Below are 24,589 nucleotides of genomic sequence, written 5' to 3'. Positions count from 1 at the left end.
CCCATCATCCAACACATCCTTCAATGCATTTGTGTTATCTTTGCTTGTATAATTTCTAGTAATGTCATCTTCTCTATGACTACTATGCATGCCTAAAGGCTAAGGACAAATATTGCCTTGCAAAGAATACAACCTTCATCTTGCATTTGCTTGTAACATGATAAACTGCTTTTCTCTTGACCTTGCACAACATAGGCTGAAAGCATCTCATCTTGCTCACCACTATGCCTTCAACTCCTCCTCACTATACTCATACGCAGAAATTAAATGTAAACACAACAACTAAATGTGTACAAAGTACCAAATCCCATGCCCAACTTTTGGGTGGTTTACATACCTCGAATGCGCAGCAATACGACATCCACCCCCTCTAATCCTGCGCATCCTCCGGATGGGCCAACTACCCATGATCATTATCATCAAGATCCACAAACAAATCAATCTCTTCGTTATGCATTTCCGGTAGATCAACAAGATTTTCAGCCATATCATCTGTCTCTTCCATTGGAGTTTCTTGTCGTTGCTCTTCTCTTGAAAATTCTTCCAATGCATAATCCTCATCATCTCTTTTCTTGAAAATTTTGATTCTTTTTCCAGCAATAGGCACTCTAAGCACTGTCCCATCCAATTCAGTCAGCTCATATGTTGCATTATCAAAGACATGTTTGACTATGTATGGCCCAAACCATCTTTTCACCATCTTCCGAAGTGCAGTATGCTGATTTTCAAGGCTGCTATCAAAGACCAATACCCAATCTCCCTCTTCTATTGCTCTAGGCCGCAAGCGATGCCTGCTATCAAACCTGTCCTTGTTCCTTAGTCTAGCAACTTTCAACCTGTCAATAGCTAGCTGAATATCCTCAGGTCTCCTCTCCAACTGTTGAATCCGAAGAGCTAAGAGCTCCTCTCTCGTCAAATCCTCCTGCCAAGGTAAAACTGACCAAGTCAAAGCACAAGTCTCAATCGGCATAACAGGTTTCTGACCATACATCAACTCTGCATGCATATATCCTGTGGTAACACTATGGGTCGTACGATCAGCCCACAAAGCAAATGGTAGAAGTCTCGGCCATTCTCCAATCCGTCCTCTACATGCTTTGGCTAATGCTTTCACTATTGGCGGATGCCCTCTTTCACTCTTCCCATTTCCCTCTGGATTGTATGTTGTGGTTAGAGCCAATTTGATTCCTAGCTGAGAGAAAAACTCCCTAGCTTCATTTGCATCCAATTCACCACGATCCGCAGTGATCTTACCCACACAACCATACCTGCAGAAAATTTCCTCCAATAAGAACTTACACACTGCACTAGTGGTCTTCGTTCTCAAAGATCTGCCCTCAACATGATTGGTAAGATCCTCTCTAGCCAAAACAATGTATCTCATCTGCCATAGACCTATAGGCATGGTAACCAAATCAACTACCCACTTATAATGAATGCATAGCGGATAGGTCGGATGAAGCTCATCTCTATGACGCACTACTGAATACATCTGGCAGTCTCTGCAAGTCTCAACAAAGTGAGAAACATCTCTGTACATGCCTTTCCACCAATATTTCTCCCTGATTTTCTCATAAGTAGCCCATACTCCTCTATGACCAGCCCAAGGACTCTCATGAAACTCCCTCATCACCTGTAACTGTGTCTCTCTATCGCAGACAACCCGCAAAGGTAATCCGCCTCTTTTCTTCCGATGCTTCCAAAGAAATCCATCCTTGAGAAAATATCCATAGGCTTTCCTTCTAATCTTCTTGAACTCTTCATCTGTCCATTCATCTCTTTTGCTTAGTGTACTAAGGTACCTGCCAATCTGCAACCAATCTCCAACATAGAACTCTTCTGTGAAAGCCACAATATCATAAACATGACAAACATGATCAACCATAGTAGCTGAAATTTCTGCATCATCCTCTTCTGCAAGTAGAGTCTCCTCATCATCATATCTGGCTCTAGACAACATATCTGCCACTGGATTATCCTTCCCTGCTATGTGTTTAAATTCCGGATTTAATGACTTGATGTATGCAATCCATCTCAACATAGCTATATCCGGAGTAGAGCAACTCGTGATCATACCAATCAATGGCAAACACTCTGTCTCTACCACAATTGAAGCTCCAATAAAGTACTCCTTGTCACATTTGAGAGCCGTCACAATCCCCAATAACTCCCTCTTGATTTGCGGATATCTTCTCTGTCTCTCGTTTAGGACTTTCGCCCCAAACCGAATAGCATACCTATTTCCATCTGCATCATCTTGACCCACAGCCCAACCTATGCCAATTGGACTAGTGTCAACTGTCAATACAATAGGCCTATCACAATTATAATCCGCTTTCCTGAGAGTAGGAGCATTCTGCAATAACTTCTTCAATTTCCGCATGGCTCTAGTGTGGCTCTCATCCCAATAAAATTTCTGCCCCTTTCGAAGCAGCTGATACAAGCAATCTGCAATGTGTGCAAAATGAGGTATCCAAATCATATAAAACACACAAGCACCAATGAATCTCCGTACCTCTGAAGTAGTAGAACAATACTCTACAATCTTGCCTATAGCATTCACCTTATCAGGTGAGGGTTTCCTGCCATAATATCCACACATATGCCCAACAATGACAACCTCATTCACTCCAAAAACAGATTTTTTCCGTGAAAGTGTCAAATTCACTTCTTCTAACCTGGCCAAAATCTTCTCACATGCTGAAATATGATCAGCCACAAAGTGTCTACATCCCTGCTCATTTAGGCTCTCATTCTTCTCTTCTTCTGCACACCCCTTAATGGGCACATCATCCAAGAAAGGCATAGTAAGCTGAGGTATGTAATCACGAAGGACCTTATGCATGGCATTCATCATATGTGCAACAGAATTAGTGGCACCTTGAGGTAAGGTGCACATCCTGACAAGCCCAATAGGAGTTCTCATGGTGGTTATGTCCCTGCTTTCCAAAGCCAGCTGAAACTGATCATAACCTGAATATAAATCACCCAAAGAATAGATGGCACGTCCAACAAATGCCTCTGCAAACTCATCCACAACTGGACCAATACCAACATTCCTGATAGTAACCCTGTTCACTGGCTGCATGTCCTGAATAAATCGAAGAGTACCATTCTTCTTCGGAACTGTAAACCACCTGTTTGAGTATGGTGCAGATGAAGGCTCAAGGATTCCCATCCTGATTTTCTCATTCAATAAATCAATCAGCTTTGGCAAGTGTGCTTTAGGCACTGGAATAGGTCGGAGATTCCATGGAATATGAGGAATAGTAAAAATGACCATAGGAGCAACAATATCAAGATTCACACATCCTATCTCATGTGGGACAAAAGCAAATCCCCTTCCATGATGCTCAAGCATCTCCTGAAAGCATTGCTTCTCCATGGGTAACAAGAAATCACCATTTCCTATTTTCAATTCAGCAAGTGTCTCTGCTGAAAATTTATGACCAATATGCTCCGGATTCCTCAAAATTTGCTGTTTAGCAGCCCTCTCTATTTGCTGATCACTGTCAGGTGGAAGCGGTACAGCAACCGGCTTCACCTTCTTATCCACAGTTTTGTATTTCGTGTCAACCCTAGCTTCATTATGCTCTTCTGCATTACATAAACCTTGCTGTAAATCAGCAATTCTGCACTCCAATGGCTGAATATTCTCAGCCCTCTGCTCTATGGACTGCATAGAAACAGCCCCAAACTCTAAATGCTGAAATATTTCAGCAGTAAACTCTGTTGGCTGAAAATTTTCAGCCCTCTGTCTCTCTGAAAGCTGATCATAACCAGCTAGAAACTCTGTTTGCTGAATTTCTTCAGCACTCAATACTCTTTGCTGAGTTTCCTCAGCCTCTGACTCAATTTGTGACACAAAATCTGCAATTTCATGAAACATGTCCAGGGATTGCACTAATACATTACCATGACAATTCAGCATATCAGTTTTCAGCATATCTCCCATCTCTGACATCGTATCTGCACAAATCACACTGTCATACATACCATCTATGTGCTCATCATCCTCCAAAATTCCTGCATTTTTCAAATTTTTCTCCTTCCTGCATATATACTGCCTGGCAGCTCTAGGCAACCTAGAAGTCTTCTGATAGCTCATTGAACTGTTTGCTGAAATCCCAACATAACCGGAGGAGAAAACACTGCTGCTGCCAGGAGGCGAGAACTCCAATCTCCTCTCCTCTGTACCACCGTCGTCTCGCGAAACGGCGGTACCTAATGAAAACCCGAATCCCTCACAGTGGGTAAGGGTGCATCTCTGAGAGTATCCCTGTTTCTAACATGATTCACACATACAGCCATAAACTGAACTGCTCTCATACCATCTTTACTGCGAATCCGTGCATAAGCAGATCCATCATCCATGACCTTTGTCTCCATGCGCATCTCTGTAATGAATGGCTGACCAAGAATTATGGGATAAGAGCATGAATCCTGCACAAAGAAATGAAAATCCTCCTCTACATCACCAATAGAAACCCTGACACTAGGGCAAGCAGCATATAAATCACCTGCAGTGTTATTGGCGGCTCTCATACGCCACCCATGCTCTACATCCATAGGCCATCTGTTACTCTCATAAACTCCACGAATAATGAGATTAATCTCTGAACCATGATCAACCAATGCAACATAAGGCACCTGTTTTTCTTCAACCTTTACCATCGTCTCTGTAGTTGCCCTAGCCAAATGGCTCCGCGAAAAGTGACTACGCGGTATCAAAACAGGCTCATCAATTTCAGCATAATGCATAGGCTGAACCCTCTTCTCTACCTGCGGCAAAACAGAAGCATTATCAACCATAACCTCATCATCATCCTCATCCAACTCTCCAATCAAAACTCCCTGTGTATCAGTGGTAGCCAATGCATGTCTTTTCCTCTTCAGGATCTCCTGAAACTGATCCTGAAACTCTCTTTTTGAGATGCCCAAAATCTCGGAAATAGTAAAAGTCACCTCACTGCCAAGTATCTTATCATTAAAGATTTTCTTCATGTCTGTAGATGTCTCAATATCGGACATCAATCTGAATCCTGGCTGCTTTCTCTCTCTAGGCTCTTGCCTCTTTTCCCTCTTTTGAGCATCCTCCATCTGTCGATCTGGCCCTGATCATGAAGACGGTCCTGCAGTAGGTGGAGTAACAAACTCACCCCCTCTAGTCTTCTTAGTTGCACTTGGATTGTCTTCATCCCTCTTACGCTTCTCCTCAACAAATACATCTGCACCATGAGATTTAGCCAAATAAGCATAAATAGAATACCTGTCAACAGGCGAGTCCCATCCTGTCTCTGATCTGATGCTAGAGCCTGCGCTAGTCAAAACAGTTTGCTGAATTTTCCCCTTGTTTGCAGTCTCCATAGCATAAGTCCATAGTGCGGACTGAGTCTCCGATCCCTTCTCAATCTGTACTCCATATGCAGAAGCATCACCTCTAGCTGCCACATAAGAAGTACGCGCAGCCATGTCCTCCACTAACTTCTTCATTCCACCTTTACCAAAGTTGGTAGCAAGTGGAGCTCCTGTCTCAGTCAACCAAATCTTACCATCTTGCCCCCAATATACCAAATTCTGCCTCCTTGCATCCTGGAAAGAGTCACAATCCCTGCAATGCTGATGCTCCGTACTATCACACCAAATACATCTCCGATCTCTCCTAGGTGCACTAGGAGCACTCCTAGGTGCAATAGGAGCACTAGAAGAAGTAGCAGGCGCAGTCGAAGAAAACTGCTCCTTCAACTTTCCCACCAACTCCGCTTTGACTGACTCAAGTGTCAAATCTGTGATACCTTTGATTATGTCATCAAGAGAAGTAGGCACCGATGGAGCGGATGGTTTTGGAGCAGAAGGTGTAGGCATCGGTCGTGGAACAGGAGGAATAGGTGGAGTAGAAACAGTAGGCACTGGCATAGGCCAAGAAACTGGCTGAGGAGGAGAAGAAATAACAAGGATAGAAGTAGGCATAGGAGCAGATGATGGTGTAGGTGTCATGGAACCATTCTGTAGGCGAGTCTTCCATATCCTCCTCTTGGTCAAAGTCGAGACTGCATCCTGAGCATCCTGCCAATCAGTTTTAAGACCCATAGGCTTCGTGCGATCTTCAAGAAGCTCACCCAATTCTTCTTGAAGAGCAGGATCTGCAGCTTGCAAGAAAAGCTCAACTTTTTCAACATCCAATGCTCTTTGTTCAATGGCGTCAAGCTGACTATACCTTTCCTCAAATTCTCGAATCAACTCCGAAGCAGCAAGACCTTTATTTGGCATGTAGACCCACTCTCGGAATGACCGTCGAGTAGCCATACCAAAGTCCTCAAGGAAGTATTCTTCTTTTAGTGCCTTCTTAAAATCTTGCCAATGTGTATTTTGAATAAATAAATCAGTCACCTTTGTTCTCAAAGCAGGTGTGACAAGACGAAGGAAGTACTTACTCATAAGTCCAGCAGGAACTCCAAAAAACCCATCTTGATCTCATATGTCTTCAAATATGCTGAAACATTACGCCCGTCAAATAGCTTCTTCTCACTCTCAACTGCTTCAATAGCCTTAGTCGCGCTGTTTGCATTCTCCTGCTCCGAATAGAGTTGCCTTTGCTGAGACAACTGTTGTTGATGCAATTGTTGTTGCTGCTGCATATACAATTGTGTTTGCTGATTTTTGAGCTGCATATACATGGACATATTCTGCAAAATCTGTTTTAGATCCTCCGTTGAAGTACTTGACGCAGCAGTCATTGATGGAGCTGAAGTAGAGACAGCAGGAGTTGTAGAGGAAGCTGAAATAGAGGCTGAAGCATCTCCCATCCTGAAATTTCTGCGACGCTTTCACGTCGGGTTCACCAAAGATGTCGAAGGGTTTGTGAAAGCAAAGTCGCGTCTTCAGAAGACCTTGATAAATTTCAGGATAAAAGTTCAAACTTTTTCTGCAGCCTTTTGTGGTAGACCTCTTTTATAGGTCGTTACTTTCAAGAGAGGATGTGGATTTACTCTTCAAAATAGACTAGCATGTCAATTTCTGTCACTGTAAAAGAACCTGAAACTGATTGATTACTTCATCATGTGCTTGTAAACGAGATCATATAGTTTGGAATTGATGAAGTCTAACGAAACACAGAATACAAGAAGTTGTTTTATAAAGAGAGTCAAGAAAGGCACTTTGTACTCTATTGGCTGAAGGAACAAACATCCAGCAGTCATAATAGTAAGGAATAAGCTCTTATTTTCCTGATGATATGTGGGAATCATAACTTTCCATAATTCTGGTAAATCTATATTATTTGCTTCTATATATTCATCTTCAACTCATCATGATAGAGATAGAAAGCGATCAAAATAGGCTCAGTTTCTGTAATACACTCTGTGTCTTCATTAGAGGCTGATAGCTGGGTCTTCAGGATCAAGGGAGCAAAATTCGAGAATCAATTCTGATGATGTGCTGCTGTTAAAGATAAATAGCTTGGCCACTAGGCAAGATAAGATTCAGAGTCTGGACCTCTGATACTTGGATCAACTTTCTTCTTAATGAACATCATCTCAATCGCACTATCAGTTGCTTTCTTGCTCTGGTTAGTGACAGTAACATTGGTACAGCAAGGGAACACTGATGTTCTCCCCTTTAGGCCGGTTATTCGCATCATCCATCGTGGCACTGCTCAAGATTTTCTTCTTGTATATTGCAGCTGGACGTAGCTTCAGATCACGACATGAATTAATACTGCGGGGTGAGATAGAGCAGGCCGATATTAAATTGTTGCAGCTCCGCTCGATGTTGAAGTGCCTGTGATTAGAGAGATATGTCTAACATCCTCATACGTCGCTCTGTATTGCAGCAGCTATGTCCTTTCCTTCATCTTCTCTTTCGTAGCAGTGTCCTTGCCTCCGACTTCCTCTTGGGTTCTCCAATGAGGTTCTCCTTGTTCCTTATTTTCTCCAGGGGATTCACGGTAGTTGAGCCACCTATCGGCCGACTCTTCTGGCTGAGGAGCCTGATAGTCCAACAGTTTAGTGTTTGGTAGTCTTCAAGGGTGCCATCGCACTCCTGATCTTTCGCTTCTAGCCTCCTTCTTTTTGTTTGTTATTGCTATAGCTTTTGCACCCAGGAAGTACTGTATACTCTAATCCTTAACATGAAGCAGTACATTCTTCGTAAAAAAAACTCAGATCGAGACTTCATTGTGAGGGAAAGTCCAATTGTCGATTCCCTCTGGGCCTCCCTTCTTCCATACAGAAAATCGCCCTCTACGTCTTTTTCCCAAAATGATCAGCCCCTCCCAGATCGCTCTTCGACTCCGGCTTTTTCTTCTTCCCCAATCCTCTGTCAATATCACCGACGTCTTCTTCTACAATTATCATTTGTTCTCATCTTGATTCGTCTTCTCCTTCCTTTAGTGCCTTACAATCATAAGTTCTAGGTGGTTTTGACTAAAGTTAGACCAAATTTACGAAGGGGGTTCGAAGCTAAAGATACGCCATGTCCTCTCTTCCCTTGGCACTGTTCTGCTGGATCTTCTCTACACACCGCTGCTCAATCGTCATGGAAGCGAGTGCAGACAGGGTGTGGCAGCTAATACGGTCTCCTGGTGCCGTGTCGTCCAATCGGAATTGCCCATTTAGCCAGTACCAGCACCGTTCTTCCACGGACACAAAGTCCCTCAGCGTCCCTGTCTTCCCTCCAAAATAGGCTCTTTTTCTCCTCTAAAGCGAGGCTCTCCCTCCCATTCGTCTGCTTTTCTGCTCCTTTCCTCTTCGTCCCTCAGTTGTCGCAGGAGCATCCCCGTTGCTTTCTTCCTTTCCTCTATTTTCCCTCCCACACGATTCAAAAAAAACTCTTTCTTTTCTTTTCCGGATTCCCTGTTCTCTCTGCTATTTCTCTCCTTTCTTCCCCCCAAATAGCCTTTTTGCTTTTCTTACCATTTACTATTCACAATCCCCTTTTGTTTTTTTAGCCACTCTTTCTTCCATAGCATATCACACACAGAAAAGCGGCCTCCATCTTTTTAACTTCCCATGTATACCATAATGCTTGCAAAGAAGCCGAGATGTGTGAACTATAAGTTAAAATGTTGCATCAGCCATGTTGCAAAACACTTGTTCTATCCCAACGATCCGTTGGATTGTCAAGAGCATTATACTAAAGTAGCAACTCCACTAGCGACAAGATGTAAGGCAATTCTGTTATCATAATCAGCTGCTTTTGGTGAAGCCCCATCATCCAACACATCCTTCAATGCATTTGTGTTATCTTTGCTTGTATAATTTCTAGTAATGTCATCTTCTCTATGACTACTATGCATGCCTAAAGGCTAAGGACAAATATTGCCTTGCAAAGAATACAACCTTCATCTTGCATTTGCTTGTAACATGATAAACTGCTTTTCTCTTGACCTTGCACAACATAGGCTGAAAGCATCTCATCTTGCTCACCACTATGCCTTCAACTCCTCCTCACTATACTCATACGCAGAAATTAAATGTAAACACAACAACTAAATATGTACAAAGTACCAAGTCCCATGCACAACTTTTGGGTGGTTTACACACCTCGAATGCGCAGCAATACGACAACGTAAGAGGCAACTCATCCCTATGATGATGTACTAAAGAATACATCTACTAAGCTCTACCAGTCTCCATGAAATGAGAGATGTCCTTGTACATGCCTTTCCACCTATTTCTACCCCAAATCTATGTCGAATGCACTCCGAATGCATAATATGATTGAACTACCTCATATAGAAATTACTTAATCATGTATCAAGCATCTTATAGGAAACTCAAATATAACCATACTGAAATATGAGAACACATACTTCATCACTGATACTTCGAATGCATAATATGATTGAGGTGCCTCATATAATGAATAATGGCACCAACTGTTACATGTGATATATCATAATAGAAATCCACCATCATACACAAGTCTTGAAAATCAGAGATAATCCCAAAAAATGAGAATGACATCAATGGCCTCTTCAGGTAAAAACAATACAACTACCCATAAATTGCACTTCATGAGACATACAACTTTATGAGGCATTTGAAGAGATTCCTTTATATAGGAAATAGTAAAAACTAAGAATTTAGACCACGCTAAAGGAAAACATAGTGTGTCCATCCAATGGCTAACACTTGACATAACTCAGGATGGTTGGCAGAGCCATGACTTGAATCCTCGTATAATCCATGGTGTTGAATGCCTTATTGAAAACTGACATACCAAATGAGAAAAACTATACCTTACTCATATAGCCTTGCACCATGAAGTAAGCCAGAAAGAGAAATGATAAGTAGAGCCCCTCTAGTAGGATACTTATAGCCCTATATTGTAGTTGCATAATCTACTCAAAAGACAGTCAAGACAAAATAAAGGCATACATAGTAAGTATGATGAAACAAAAAAAAACAGAATCTAACACTGGAACGAGAGACTGCTCCTGTGTACATTGCTCACGAGATACAAGAGACAAAACATTCATGTCATGAATCTTGTTAACTATAAGCCCCTTGATCTTTATATGTTTATTGATATCATGCAATGCATCATTGATATCATCCTTGACAACATCAACATCCAAAAATTGATTTTCAACATGATCAGTCCACTTAACACTTTGCAACATAGTAATCATGCCCAAAATTTTATCATACTCAACTTGCATCCCATCAAGCTTTTCCTTGAGCATATCATGTTCATGAATCAATGCTTCCACATTTTATAAACTAAATGACTATTTCAACACTACATAGGTTGAGAAATTACTAAGACATCCTCCTAGCAATAGAAACCCATTGATCATGCATAATCCAAATCAATGCATCCTTCACCATGGTAATATCAATCTGCATAAATATTGATCTGTCAAGATCTTAATTCAAATCTAGTAACATCTAAACCCTTTCATCAATATCTTGATTTTTTTGTATGTTATTAACTTGGGTAAGTTACCCATGAATGTATGTGTGCATCATGTGGGTTTAAAATAAGATATTTTTAAAATACCATTTTATGTAATTTTTACATACAGAGGGGTGTAATATAAAGGGGTTATTTACAGATTGAATAGAAAAGGGTTATATTTTATTTAGAAAAAATTCACGGATAAATGTATTTATAAATGAGCCTTGAACACACTGATGTAGAGGATATCCATATAGTAACTTCCCCGATGGTATTAATGATTACCTTCTCCAAACAACTACTTTGCTCCATCAGGTCACCACTTTCCTGTATCAAGTTAACTGTCACCTATAGCAGTGAGCCTTTTGTTGCCTGCAGTAGTGAAGCTACTGCATGTAGCACTACCCTTATTTTCTACTCCAATAACCTTATTTGTTACTACAATAACCCTATTTCATGCAATGGTGTTACGATCTCTTGCAACAAGGTTGCAATCACCTTCATCAAGATTGTAGTTTCCTGTAACATGAATGACATCTGTTAAATAAATATTACTACTAGCACAAAAATATCACCCACAAAAGTGAAATGAGATATTGTCAAATTTTGAGAGCTATTTATCTCATAAAACTAACAAATGGCCATAATGTCCATAGAATTCCGCACTACTGCTACTTTAAACACATCAATAGTGACTTGCATAAAATTGATTCCAACTACTTGCTGAACCTGTGAATCCTTCTATGGCTCATCATAATCAAATTGAATTAGTATTCAGTTCCTAAATCCATCAATTGCAAGTCTAAGAATATCCCCTTGCATTATAGCCAGAATGAAAGTATTTGCAAAATTGCTGATAGGTACTTAGCCATAGTTTAGTATTTCAATAATATATGCCAGGGCAGCTGAGAACTCATAATATATAATGGCATCCATAATGTATCATAGAGAATGAAGATATAGAATCATAACATAATAAGTAGATTGCCACTCCAACTACAAAGAATAATTCCATTGACTTGAAAAGATATCAACTATGCTCTAGCAATTTTATCATAATAAATGTATGGCAATGTACCTTTAGTAAGACATTGCATCCTAAAAGAAATATGTAAGATAATCCACAAAAACTTATAAGATAATCTCAGTGTTTTTCAGTTTGCTGTATTATATTTTACTGCTATAGGAAGTGCACAAATCTAGCTTGCTACTATAGGTAGTACTATAGAAATTTAGCTTACTATTGTACGTACAAGGAAAATACAAACTTCTGCTGTAGGAATTTTGGTTGTTGTTGGTACAAAAATTTTGATTGTTGCAGTAGGAAGTGAAGATACTGTTGCTATGAGCATCCACCTCATATATCATCAATACTTTTATGATTAGTAATCAATCAACATGAATACGATCAACTATTCCTTTTGCAATATAAAGTGCATAGATATCCACTATAGGTACTTGCATACTTCAAGATACTTCAACTTAAGTGATACACTGATCAGAGTCCTCAAATACTTCAAAGCTAGCAGTTTGAATTGAAACATCAAAAACCTAATCACTCAATACACAGAGATCCTCAAGAATAACATCTTAACTCGAATCAAGAGAAAATATCAACCATGTATGCAAATCAACAATTTCATTATCCTTCTGTAGAACAACTTCCTCAAGAGCATCAATAACTTCAAAAAAACAAGAAACTTGGAAATCCATAACATTTCTCAGTTGAGAAACCTCCCGTTGTAGTAATGCTTTCTCCTCTTGAAATCTATTGATAAAAGGCAAAGCTTCAACTACTGGAACATTGGCTACATTTCTCTCCTTTTCAAGCTCAATAGAAAACTAATGAGTCTTCTCAATTGGAGATTGAATTAGAGAGTGTACCTTAGGTAGAACATAAAAAAAACCATACAATTTGACCACATTCTACAATGCTTTATATTCAACCAACTCTTGTAAAGGAAACGTAGTGCAAATCTTGCAATCTTTCTCTTCTTGCAAAGGGATTATAGTGCTAATCCTACAATTCCATAATTCTTGTAGCAAAACACTAGCTTGTTCTCTTCAAATCAAGCAATCCAATCATTAGGAGAAATATGGACTCTCTTTTTTGCCCCTTAAGGAGTGAATAAAGAAATGTAGGCCTAACCAATGAGAGAGCTGGGATTCCTGATTCATGTACATGAATCTTCTAGCCATATCTTGGCCCAAATCTTCCCTCAACAATAAAATAAGAGAAATATGGGGAATACAATGTTGACACTTCTTGGAAGTTTGTGACTCCAATTTTCGTTTTCTTATGTTTTTATGTTTGACTTTTCATTTCTCCCCTTTTAAGTTTCCCCCTCTTTCTTAGTTGGTATTCAAATTTATCATATCTCTTTCCCCGCTTCTTCTTTCCTGACGACATCTTACAACCTCATTGTTGCTTGCCCTATTGGTAAACCTGTGGAATTTCATTTCCTATACACAAACACAGAGTGAGTTTCACATGTTTTATGAGAGCATAGCTTCTTCTACCAAAGCCCTAAGATTTTCTTCATAAAACTTTACAGGTATATTGTTCTCTTCCATGGATGTTCAATAGTAAAGTTTTATCTCATTTGGACAAAACCTGTGCAAGTTATGTGCATTCTTTGCCATGTAATTTATTTTGTTTTGGTACTCTAGGGGTCTCTTACAATGAAGAACAATGATCTTTTGAACACTCAACTTCCTCTTCGACATCTTATGGTTTCTTTGTAAACAAAGCTACAGGTATGATGTCTTGTTTTTTTGCTAATCCATGGTTAAATTTTATCTCATTTGAACAAAATGTATGCAAGCTATATGCATACTGGGTTTTCCTTTGTTTTTTTACTCCCATATTCTTTGAGGGTGGAGAACAATGATTTTTTAAAACCTCAAGTTCTTCAACATCTTTGGCTTCTTTACAAAGAGAGCCATAGGTATACTATCACTTTTTTTTGTTGCTCCATGGTTAAGTTTCAACTCATTTGGACAAAGCCTATGTAAGTTATATATATTCTTTGACTCAATATTTATTTTGTTTTTGTACTTTAGGAAAATTTCAGTGAAGGAACAAAGGTCTTGTTATAAGTCAACTTCTTGTTCAACATCTCTGGGCTTCTTTGTGAAAAGAAATGCAAGTACAATGTTTTTTTTAATTGCTCCATTTAAATTTCATTTCATTTGGAGAGAAAATTTGCAAATTATACACATGCTGATAGGTAACGTTTCTATTTGGTTATCATAGATGTCTTCACGGAGGAAAAACATCAGTAACATACTTGTAGTAGAGGTCTTCAATAGGAAAGATAGTGGCATTAATTGGATTTGTGATAAGTACTATAAGTTGGATTGGATTTTGATGCACCCAACTACTCGAGGGATTTTCAAGGTCAAGTGTAAGGATGTTGCAAACCCTAGCAAACATTCGAAAGGTAGAATTTTAGAGTTCAGAAAAGTGTTCAATGGAATAAGTACACTAACAGAAGTCTTGATCCAACATGTTTATACACACAAACAAATCTCTGTACATGACAAGAACTACATTGCAAATTATAAATAAAACAATAAGTTTTTAAATTTTATCATTGTTTATTCTTTTGCATCAGAGTTGTTTTTAAAAATCCTTGCAGTGTTCTAATTCAATCTTGTTTCACTAAGAACTCTATATCCATCAATTTTGCATGAATGGCAGAATGTGGAATGTTTGAGCAGCAAGATACATGTTTGGCATGAAGACATAGGTTCTTTGATCTATGATAATAACTCTTCAAGTCAACTTGCAACTCAAAATATATATTTTTTTGATTCATTATATGTAGTAGAAAGCCAGATATTGCAGCATGTTCCATTGCTGCCACTATCTAGTGGTGAATGGTTGATTGGTAGCTTGGATCTGACATCAATAGTGCTATGAAACCCACCACAGGCTCCAAAGATGTGCATCTTAGTTGATTTATTCCATTCTCATTGTTTGCACATTTGTTTGGTTCATGTGATGTTCTGAAGAAAACAAAGATTACTTATCTATGCAAGTGTCCATCTGAGGAATGGATGAGTCAGCTATTGGGTGAGTCTTGGCAAGTCAAAAGAGCACATTTTGATGAGATGATTGAATGCAAGGTCAACCAATTTGATTTCACATTTAGGTAAATATTTTTTACTATTTTGAATGCCTTGATTTAATTAGCATAGGTCTTACTTAGATGAATTGTTGTGTTATTTGCATTTAGTTACCATTATGCAAATTCAGGCCTCTAGATGCAAGCCTCTAGACAGATTTAGGCCCCTAGATGCAAGCCTCTAGATAGGGCAGCTCTAGGGGCCCAATGTCAGCAAAATTTGGTGTGTATACTCCGAATGCTTGTATATTCAGGCCCCCAGATGTGAGCCTCCAGATAGGGCAGCTCTGGGGGTTCAATCTTGGCAAAATTTGATATGCATACTCCTGATGCCCTAGAGGCCCTACTAGTAAATTGTGACGCAAATCCGATGCATATATCTTTACCACACTCCATGCATAGTGAGTTTGACATAGTGAGTCTGACACTAAACTTGTCTGAAGTAGGACATTGTCTATATAGATGAAATTTCATCTAGACAAGGTGGCTGATTTGGTAGCCAAGGAAGGGTGCAGAACTCGGCATTGAAGGAGTATATCGGCCAGCTTGTGAGTGACATATTTGTATTCCATAAGACATGCTCTGCAGCTTTTTCTGAGAACTTCTTGAAGTTAAGGGCACTAATGAAGGCTGAGCCCTTCAAGACCATCCCAATGAACTCTAGCTTGGAGAAAGTAGTGTTGCTTCGATATTTGAAGCTCCTCTATTTATTCTCTAGTACTAGGTCTGGGCCACTTTTTCCCATGGTGGCCCATGGCATGGTTGCTGGTGTTAAAGACCCCAATGTCATTAGGTAGGAGCTACGAGGGCAAAATGTGTTGTTGCCTACGATCAACAATAGCTCTGACCATGGGGAGTCTAGCTCAAAGAAGCCTAGGAGAGAGTAGATGTACTTAGTGTGCCAAATGATATCTCATCACCAATGTAATGTAATTTGTAATCTTCTCTTGAAGTAATAAAATCTGATATTTGTTGGATTTGGGTGCAATGTAGTTTATTATACGCATAATTTATTATTGTTTTTTACTTGAATATTTATTTATTAATCAAATTTATACACAACACGATTCGTATCCTAAATTTAATACGTAGTACTTTATCGAGTTCGTGTGTAACACATGTATTCATTCGAACGTATGTAATGATAACTCAAAGACAAATAAAACAAATAACAAGCGAATAAAAAAAATAAGACACACCAAAAAATTTATATTCATATTCATAACATTTTACATGGGATCCATTACAACCAGGGTTTTACAAAATCTCTTTAGAAGCTACATTCGGTATATGTTTTGGTAGTACACCCCTATCGTTGTTGATCTCTGCGAGGACTATCCTTCAATCTCCGGAAGAACCTCAGTATCCGCAAATCCCTATCGGTGATGGTGACTCTCCTTGCATATACTATTGCATAGACCGAGTCTTGGAACAAGTCGATGAGGTAAGCTTCAACAGCTTTCTGTAGTGCAAGAAGGGCTTGGGCAGTCAACGGATCGAGTTGTTGCAAGCGTGTTCCATCTGAGAAGTGCCTCCTATTGTTCTTAAGGAGTATGCCATTCATAATCTCACACACTAGTTTTTGGAATGGAGCCTTTGGTATTACAAGATGCGTGGTCTTCTCGTAATGGTGGATCTCACAAAGAGCCACTGTGCCTAGCTTCCATCGATGCTTGCAATGCTGGCATGGTGGTGGTGGTGGAAATAGGAGAGGTGGCATGTGCATAGGATTTCTAGGGTGTGTCTTCGCGCCGCTTGCTTTGTGCATAACATGTCTTCTAGGAGAGAAAACCCAAAACTCAAAAGTGAAATGTGTAAAATGAGGTGAAACTTTAAACTTATAGCAAAACTTTTAAAAAATTACTCAAGCCTGATTTAATGTATCCATGCTTTGAAAAAATAAGACCAAGGATCTAATTGACGTGAAATTTTACATGTGGACTCCTCTAGGGTACATCAACTACAAAAAAAAAAATTGGCCTCATTAGAAGTCTCTAGAGACACCTATCTGGAGGCTCATGTTTGGGGCCCTGAATCCCCAGATTGAGGGTCCCAGATGTGAGCCTCCAGATGGGGATTCAAGGCCCCAGACGTGAGTCTTCGGATAGGAGCCCTGAGTCCCCAGATTCAAGGCCCTAGACATGAGCCTCCGGATAGGTGTCCCATAGACTTTTGATGGGGCCAATCCTCTGGATAGGTGTCCTAGATACTTCTAATGGGGCCAATTTTCTAATATCCATGAGTTTTTATGATGCTCGATATGTGGTTGAAGTTTCACTAGATTTCAATTTATAAATTGACGGTTCAATCATTTTTTGAAAATGCATTACCTGGATTTATAAAGTTGTCAAATCACTAAATATAGTAAAGATATAGTGCATCGGCCCCCATGTACAAGTGATCACTGATGTGTTGTGATTGCACATTGAATTTATCCTTAACAAAACTACTTTCAAAATTAGAAACTTCGAAATACACACAATGCAAATCATGGCAAAATAGAATATCAAATATTGGATTTGGCATTACGAAACCATGAAATGCATGGTAGATAGTGCATTGCACAAAGTACTACTAGAGCTAGGAAAAATTTAGCTCCATTTTGTAGACCACTGCTATCAAATATTTGAAGGTCTACTGGAAAGATAAACCAAAACTAAGCTCCTTACAATCTACAACCAAACATGAGCTAAAAACATAGATCCAATTACAAGGTAGCTTCTCAAAGCATATTGTTGACATTAAGATTAGATGCATCCTTGTTGTTACGGATCCTACGAACAAGAACCATATCTATGGGCTTAATAGTGATACGTCGGGCATGAATGGCTAAAACTTGAGAGTCACCCATTAGATCAATCAAGTAACTTTCAACTGCTTCTTGGAGAGCAAGCAAGGCTTGGCTTGACCATCGCCCCACATTCCTTGACTGGTCCCTTGAAAAGAACTTGTGATGATACCCTAACTGTAGATCTTGCAGTATTTCTCGCACCAACCTAGAGAATGGTGCCTTAGAAATAATCAACTTGGCACTCTTCTGAAATTTCCTTATCTTACTTAGCACAGATTTGCCTGGTCTCTATCTTTGCTTCTTATGTGTTGAATGACGTGTGTTACCAAGTGGAGAAGTAGTGGGAGGTGGATCAACTGGAGCACGTGGACCACCATTTCTGGACAATGGCAAACCATCATTATTGACCACACTAGGGCCACCATTTTTGGACACATTAGCACCACCATTATTAGCTGCAGTAGGGCCACTGTTGTTGGCTTCCAAGGCATCTTTGTCACTCACGGTACACTCACTAGATTTGGAAGAGTGCTGAGCTCTTGCTCTTGCAAGCGCCTTCTCGATAGGAAGCTTGGAATGTGCCATGGTTGTGACAATGAAGGATAGGAAGGTGGAGGGTAGAGTGAAGAGTAATGGGAAAAAATGAAAGGAGAGACTTGACTTAAGTACAAAACTTTTAAAGTTACTGTGGTGTAAATGATTTTTAAAATTAAAAAACATAGTTTGAAATTGACTTTGAAAAACATAATGACAAACCTTTAAAATTTCAAACAAAATTTGCAAGACATCTCATGTTAAAGATAGGAATATTGATGTGTCATATATTGGGTATCTATGCTCTCTCGTGGACTCTAAATGCATCAAAAGTATTATCTTTATCTAAGTCTCCATTTCTTGCCATCTCTCTCTTGGGTTGCCAACCATTCTGTGTGCCGTTGTCTAGATGTGTTGTTTCCATATCTTTCTTTTCTCACTTCATATATTGCCTTGCTTATAAATTCTACTTGAGACATTTTGGACTTCTTTTCTTTTTCCTCGTATCGTATCTCTAATCTCCTATACCACCATTGTAATAATTGCCTCATAGAATTGGAATCATTGATGCCACCTCCATGATCAGTTGCCTTTTGAAAAGCACAATGAGCTTGCCAATGAGATCGTTCCATGCCTTGAGTTGACCATACTGCCAAACTTCCTTGATCTGCAAAGTATGAACCATGTGCTTCAAGTATTTGCTGCACAAGAAGAGAGATTAGAAACACAAACTAATTCAAAATGATGATTTTTTTTTGTAATGGTGACAATACTAACCATATAGTGTGTTATACTATTTGTAGTCCATGCCTCCACTATGGACTTATGAAATTTAGCAACTGTCTCTTTAAATATATTCGCATCACCATCCCTAAACCTCAACTTTTGTAAGAGAGCTGCTAATCTATCTAGGTGTATCCACACTTCTTCCTTTGCAATCCTCGTTCGTCCCCCATTCCTCCAATCCAGAACAACAAGGTGCAACTTTTTCCATGCTTCATACTTACAGGTTATTTTACAAGTATGTTACCTTCCTCATCTAAAGATGGAGATATAAACTTCCTAGCCTTGGGTCCACCAAAGCATGGTTTACAAGGGATATTTCCACTCTTTTCCAATTTTTTCTTGTCCTTTTTTATTTCTACTTGGCCCCCGTGCAATCCAACTTTAGAGAGGACTCATTCTACCTTCTTGCATGTAGCATCAACTTCTAACACAAGCTGCATCTTGTATGCAAAGCATGTATATTCATATACTAGCTTCTCAATTATTCTAACCAAACAATGCAATGTGCAAAAGTGAACCCTTGTTAGTGGTATTTTCAAAATAGGGTGCCAGTTTGGATCCATTAGAACTAGCATTCCATTTCTCATGAGTTTTTTATCACGTATTGAAGCACCTTGTTTTCCTGCCTTAGTAAGCCATTCTTTCTATCCATCTTTCCCTTTCTTCCTAGTTTGCATGCAGTATATGCACGGAAATTTTGCATTCGTTGTATTTGATAAACTAAACATACACTTGAATGTTTTTAAGTCACCTGCAAGATGCTATTCAGCTTGATAGTCCCCAAACCCCTCGATGTGTAAAATTGCTCCATTATTTTGCTATTGAATAACACTGCGTATATTAATGAGGTTAAAAATAACTTTAAATACTTCATGGTCCTCCTTTGGTACTTCAAATGCTACGAGTCACCATCTTTCATTCTCTGACTATACACTCAAGTATAAAGGATGGTTTTCATTGATGTTGGGAATGAATGCTGAATTCATAAGTGTTATATTCACATGTTTAAGTTTTTTCCCCTTAATAATCTCACTCTCATCCAATTTGAGGACAAGATTGCCTCTACATTCTTCCATAAACATATTGTAGAACTTGACCATAGCAATCCGAATCCTACATATATCGAATACGAAGTTGTTGGATGCATTCATTCAAATGCAACTTCTTTGGAACCATACTTCAATATGTGTGTATTTTCCAGATGCGTTGGCTCGCCAATTAGTTCTAAAACTTTCTCATTTAGTTGTTTTCAAGCCTTCTTCACATGAAATGGTTTTGGCAGAGGCATTACTTGCATAGTTTTGAAGACTTGCTTAAATCTTGTATCCAATTGTTGATAGAGCATACTATATGACTTAGAGCTCATTTCCACCTTGTCACATAATCCCTGAGCATCTGTAGTAGTAAACAAGTTGCTCATATCCCTAAGTTTTTTCACTTGCAACACCATCTACAATATCCTTGAATTTATGATTTTCCAATGCATTTTTTACCATATCCTTGCTTAGGGCTTTGGCAATAGTATCATTCTCTACATGAGGAGACATATTTCTCATTGTAGCAGATTGAGCATATATCCATTTAAGATATTGTCCACTTCCTTTGGTTGATTGGTGAATTGGTTTAACTAATGGGATGCGCCCATGTGCTTCTTTGGTTTTTAAAGTGGGCCCAATCTCCAAAGTTTTTGTGAGATTCATGTTTATGTTTTGATTCTCCTTCTCCAAGTCCATAACTTTAGACTATAACTCCATATTTTGCACATGTGTAGCATGCATAGCATCTTCAATGACACACATTGCTTGTTGTAGGCTCTGGTTCTCCCTATCCTTCTCAACTAATAATCTATCCTTTTCCATCAAAGACTGCATATTCTCTTGTAATCTTGTTTGCATATTTGTCAATGCTTGATGAACCCTTGCTAATCCTTGTGTGACAAGCCTACATGTGTATCCATACAATCCTTCATTGCCTTCACAAACAAACTTTACAAATGATGTAAGCCATTCGAATTGTGGTGGCCTTTGAGTCATTAGATCGGGTGGATAAATGCACCCATCAACCCAAAGATTCACTCTTTTTTTTTTGCATTTCTTTCTTGTTGCATCCTATATCTTATTGCCTCATCCCTTTCTACAGTTCTTCTAAACATTTATGCATATTAACCCTCCAATTGAAAGTAAATATCTCTCTTTCTCTTGGTACGTCTTGCACCTACATCCTATAAAGAAAAATATATGCCAATTTGAACATTACACAGTTACACCCCTTTAATACCATATTGGAGAATATGGGAATTTCCCATAAGTTTGGGACACATGGTCAAATCTTTGGATTTGTCATAACTTGAACACTATAACTCCAAATCAAGCGCTCTATAGCTCAATAGATTCCATTTTTCAAGTGCTTTCCAATGATAGGTCACATCATATGGTTTTGAGAAACTTATGGGCATGTTATCCGGGTGCCACCTTTTTAGTATTCAAAAAATGGGAATTGGGAGATTCCCAAACTCACTGATATTGTGTTCTTTGATTAATAGTAAGCTAAGGAGTTGATGCCACTTTTTTTATCAATAGCAAGAACGCCTAAATATCTGGGAGCTACAGGTTAGCGTGAATCTAGGAGCATGCAGCTAATTCTGGATTGGCTCAAATCACACAATCACACCCCTTTGATTCACTATATCTATGTTCTTTTTTACCCAGTTGCATCTTGTCTTTTTCTCTTGAATTTAGTCATAATAGACCCTAATGAACCCTAATCTGCCTGTAATCTTATCTTTTAATCTACTTCTAATCTACTTCTAATCATCATCCAATCTTATCTTCTATTCTATCCAAGATATTCTCTCTCTCTCTCTCTCTCTCTCTCTCTCTCTGAATTGATCAAAGATATTTAAACACATTTATACAGAATCTTCGCTAGTGGAGAATAATACCATCATCTTATCTTCTATCCTAATTTACTCTGTGTCACTCTATCACTTATTTTCTTACTTCATCTCACACTGTCCTCTCTCTTCCCCCCGTCCCTTCTCCCTCTTTTCCTCTCTCTCTCTCTCTCTCTCTCTCTCTCACTCTCTCTCTCTCTCTCTCTACAAATTGACACTTAAGGATTAAATAACAACTATGAAGAATAATAACATCACAAAGATTTAAAAATGAAGATACCTCCATTATCACTTGATTGCTTGTAGTATACAACGTTGAAGAGGAAGGTATCTTATAGCACATTAATGAAGAGGGAGATTGCTTGTAGCAGGCTAGAGAGTGTTGTAGATAGAGATTATCGGATTTCAACAAATGCTATCAAACCACACCTAAGATTTCTTGTAGCAGGATAGAAAGTGTTGTAGATAGTATTGAGTATTGCTTCAGAAGAATTCGTAAGCAAGAAACTATATTCTAGAGGGAAGGAGAAGAGTTCACAAAATTTCGGACAAAACTAGAGCTTTAAGAGGAAATGAAAAAATGCCCAGAAATAGGCATCTAGTTGTCCAAAAACAATAAAAAATTTATAGGGAATGATATGTATGTCATTTTATATCATTTTTTAACTTCTACCCTTTTAAGAAGCAAGAATCAAAATGATTCTAATATATTTTCATGTTGAAAAGTCATGAGGGCATTAAAGAGTCGTATATTAATGATTGGCTCCGTTTTTATAGAAAATAGAATTGTATTTTTTTAGTTATCAGGATTTTGAGAAAATTTGACCTTATCCTACAATTTGAGAATAAAATAATAGGTAAAATATATTGAAAATACAAATACAAGATTTTCTTGATTGTAGAATATATCTTATTCCAATATTATTTTGGAATCTCTTTCTAGAGAGAGAGAGGTGAGAGAAACTCCTTAAGGGGCAAAAAAGAGAGTCCATATTTCTCCTAATGGACCTGAAATATGATCTTGCATGTTAGAAACATTAGTATCCTAAACGAATACATCCAATGATGGTTCATTTCGCACTACAAGTAGTGGCACTTCTTGAAGTTTTGGCAAAGTTCCTTCATTGACATCCAACTTAGTAGCTACATTATCTCCCTTAGCATTAATAAGAGAACCAAGAAAATTCTGCACAATGACATCTTCATTGTAAAAACCATAATTCTCAAACTTATCATCTGTAAAAGCATCATCTTCTTGAATACATAATTGATCCTCATGATCACCAATCTAATCATCTTCATTGTTCATAAACTACTAGCTTGCTTTCTTCTTAATTAAATTTGATTGGAGATTGATTATGACAGTTTGAAAAATACCAAAATATTTTTCATATATTAGGGAATTTGGGAATTCCCTAATATATGAAAAATATTTTGGTAAGTTTCTCTATTGGGTTTTGGGACACTTGAGGATTGTTGGCTTCTTTGGCTCTTGTCCTCTCTCACTCCCTTTACCTCAATCTTTGGCAAGTCCATGGGTAAAGAGCACCAATCATCATCATCACTCAAACTTGAATCGGAATCCAAAATATCTTCATATATTTCCTTAAGCTTTCAACTGTTATAAGCAATCTCCAATATGCCTAACACTTGAACAAGACCTGCCTTTCTTGCCTTCATGATCATCATGCCATTCATAAGAAAAGAATATCCTCAAAAGAAATATCCAAATCCTACCATGCTTTATCCATCTTCGAACTTGAAGACTTCTTTGTTGCTGATGAAAACCTCTTGTGGATATGATCAAACTCATTATATAAATCAAACATGTAGAAATACTTGCAGGATTTTCCTTCTTCATAAGACCCATGAACCACTACAAGATATAGACCTTATACCGACGTTTAAAGCGACGAAAATACAAACAACAAAATTTGCCCCTGTCGTTGCAAAAAGCGTCGTTATTGACGACGCCATAGAAACGTCGCTATCGACGCAAGCGTCGCAAATGTAACGCATATAGCGACACAACCAGTAAATTTGCGACGCTCATAGCGAGGCCAATAGCGACGCGAGCAGTAAATTTGCGATGCAAATAGCGACGGTAACAGGGAAAAAAAAAATTTGTGGCAGGGCAGCTTGACAGCACATACAAAATAGTTTCTGCACTACTGCATACAAAGCGTTTGCAAACAAAAAGAATGTATACTGAAATCATAAAATTGATACATGAAATAAATACATGATCGCATAAAATGCGATTGGTACAATCATGAAAGGATATCATTAATACATACAAAATGTCTACATAGATCAGGCGACTAAAAATTAAAGGTGTGTGAGCTCCAAGGATCCAAGGGCGAGCTAGAAATCCTCGTCCCCCGAAAGCTCATCCCGCCGCAAAGGAGCATCGAACAGATTCTGCAGAAAAAGAAACAACATATCAATCTACCATACAATAATGCATTCAAATATCTCATGGTAACTACGGACAAGAAAGATGAGTGACTTACAGGGCCGCTGCGTCTATACAATCGGTCGATCAATGCATTG

This window comes from Lygodium microphyllum, chromosome 14, assembly GCF_053477565.2.
Source record: "Lygodium microphyllum isolate KBCC chromosome 14, Lygodium_microphyllum_v1.1.10, whole genome shotgun sequence".
Classification (NCBI taxonomy): Eukaryota; Viridiplantae; Streptophyta; class Polypodiopsida; order Schizaeales; family Lygodiaceae; genus Lygodium; species Lygodium microphyllum.
Note: the sequence above shows the minus strand (reverse complement) of the source record.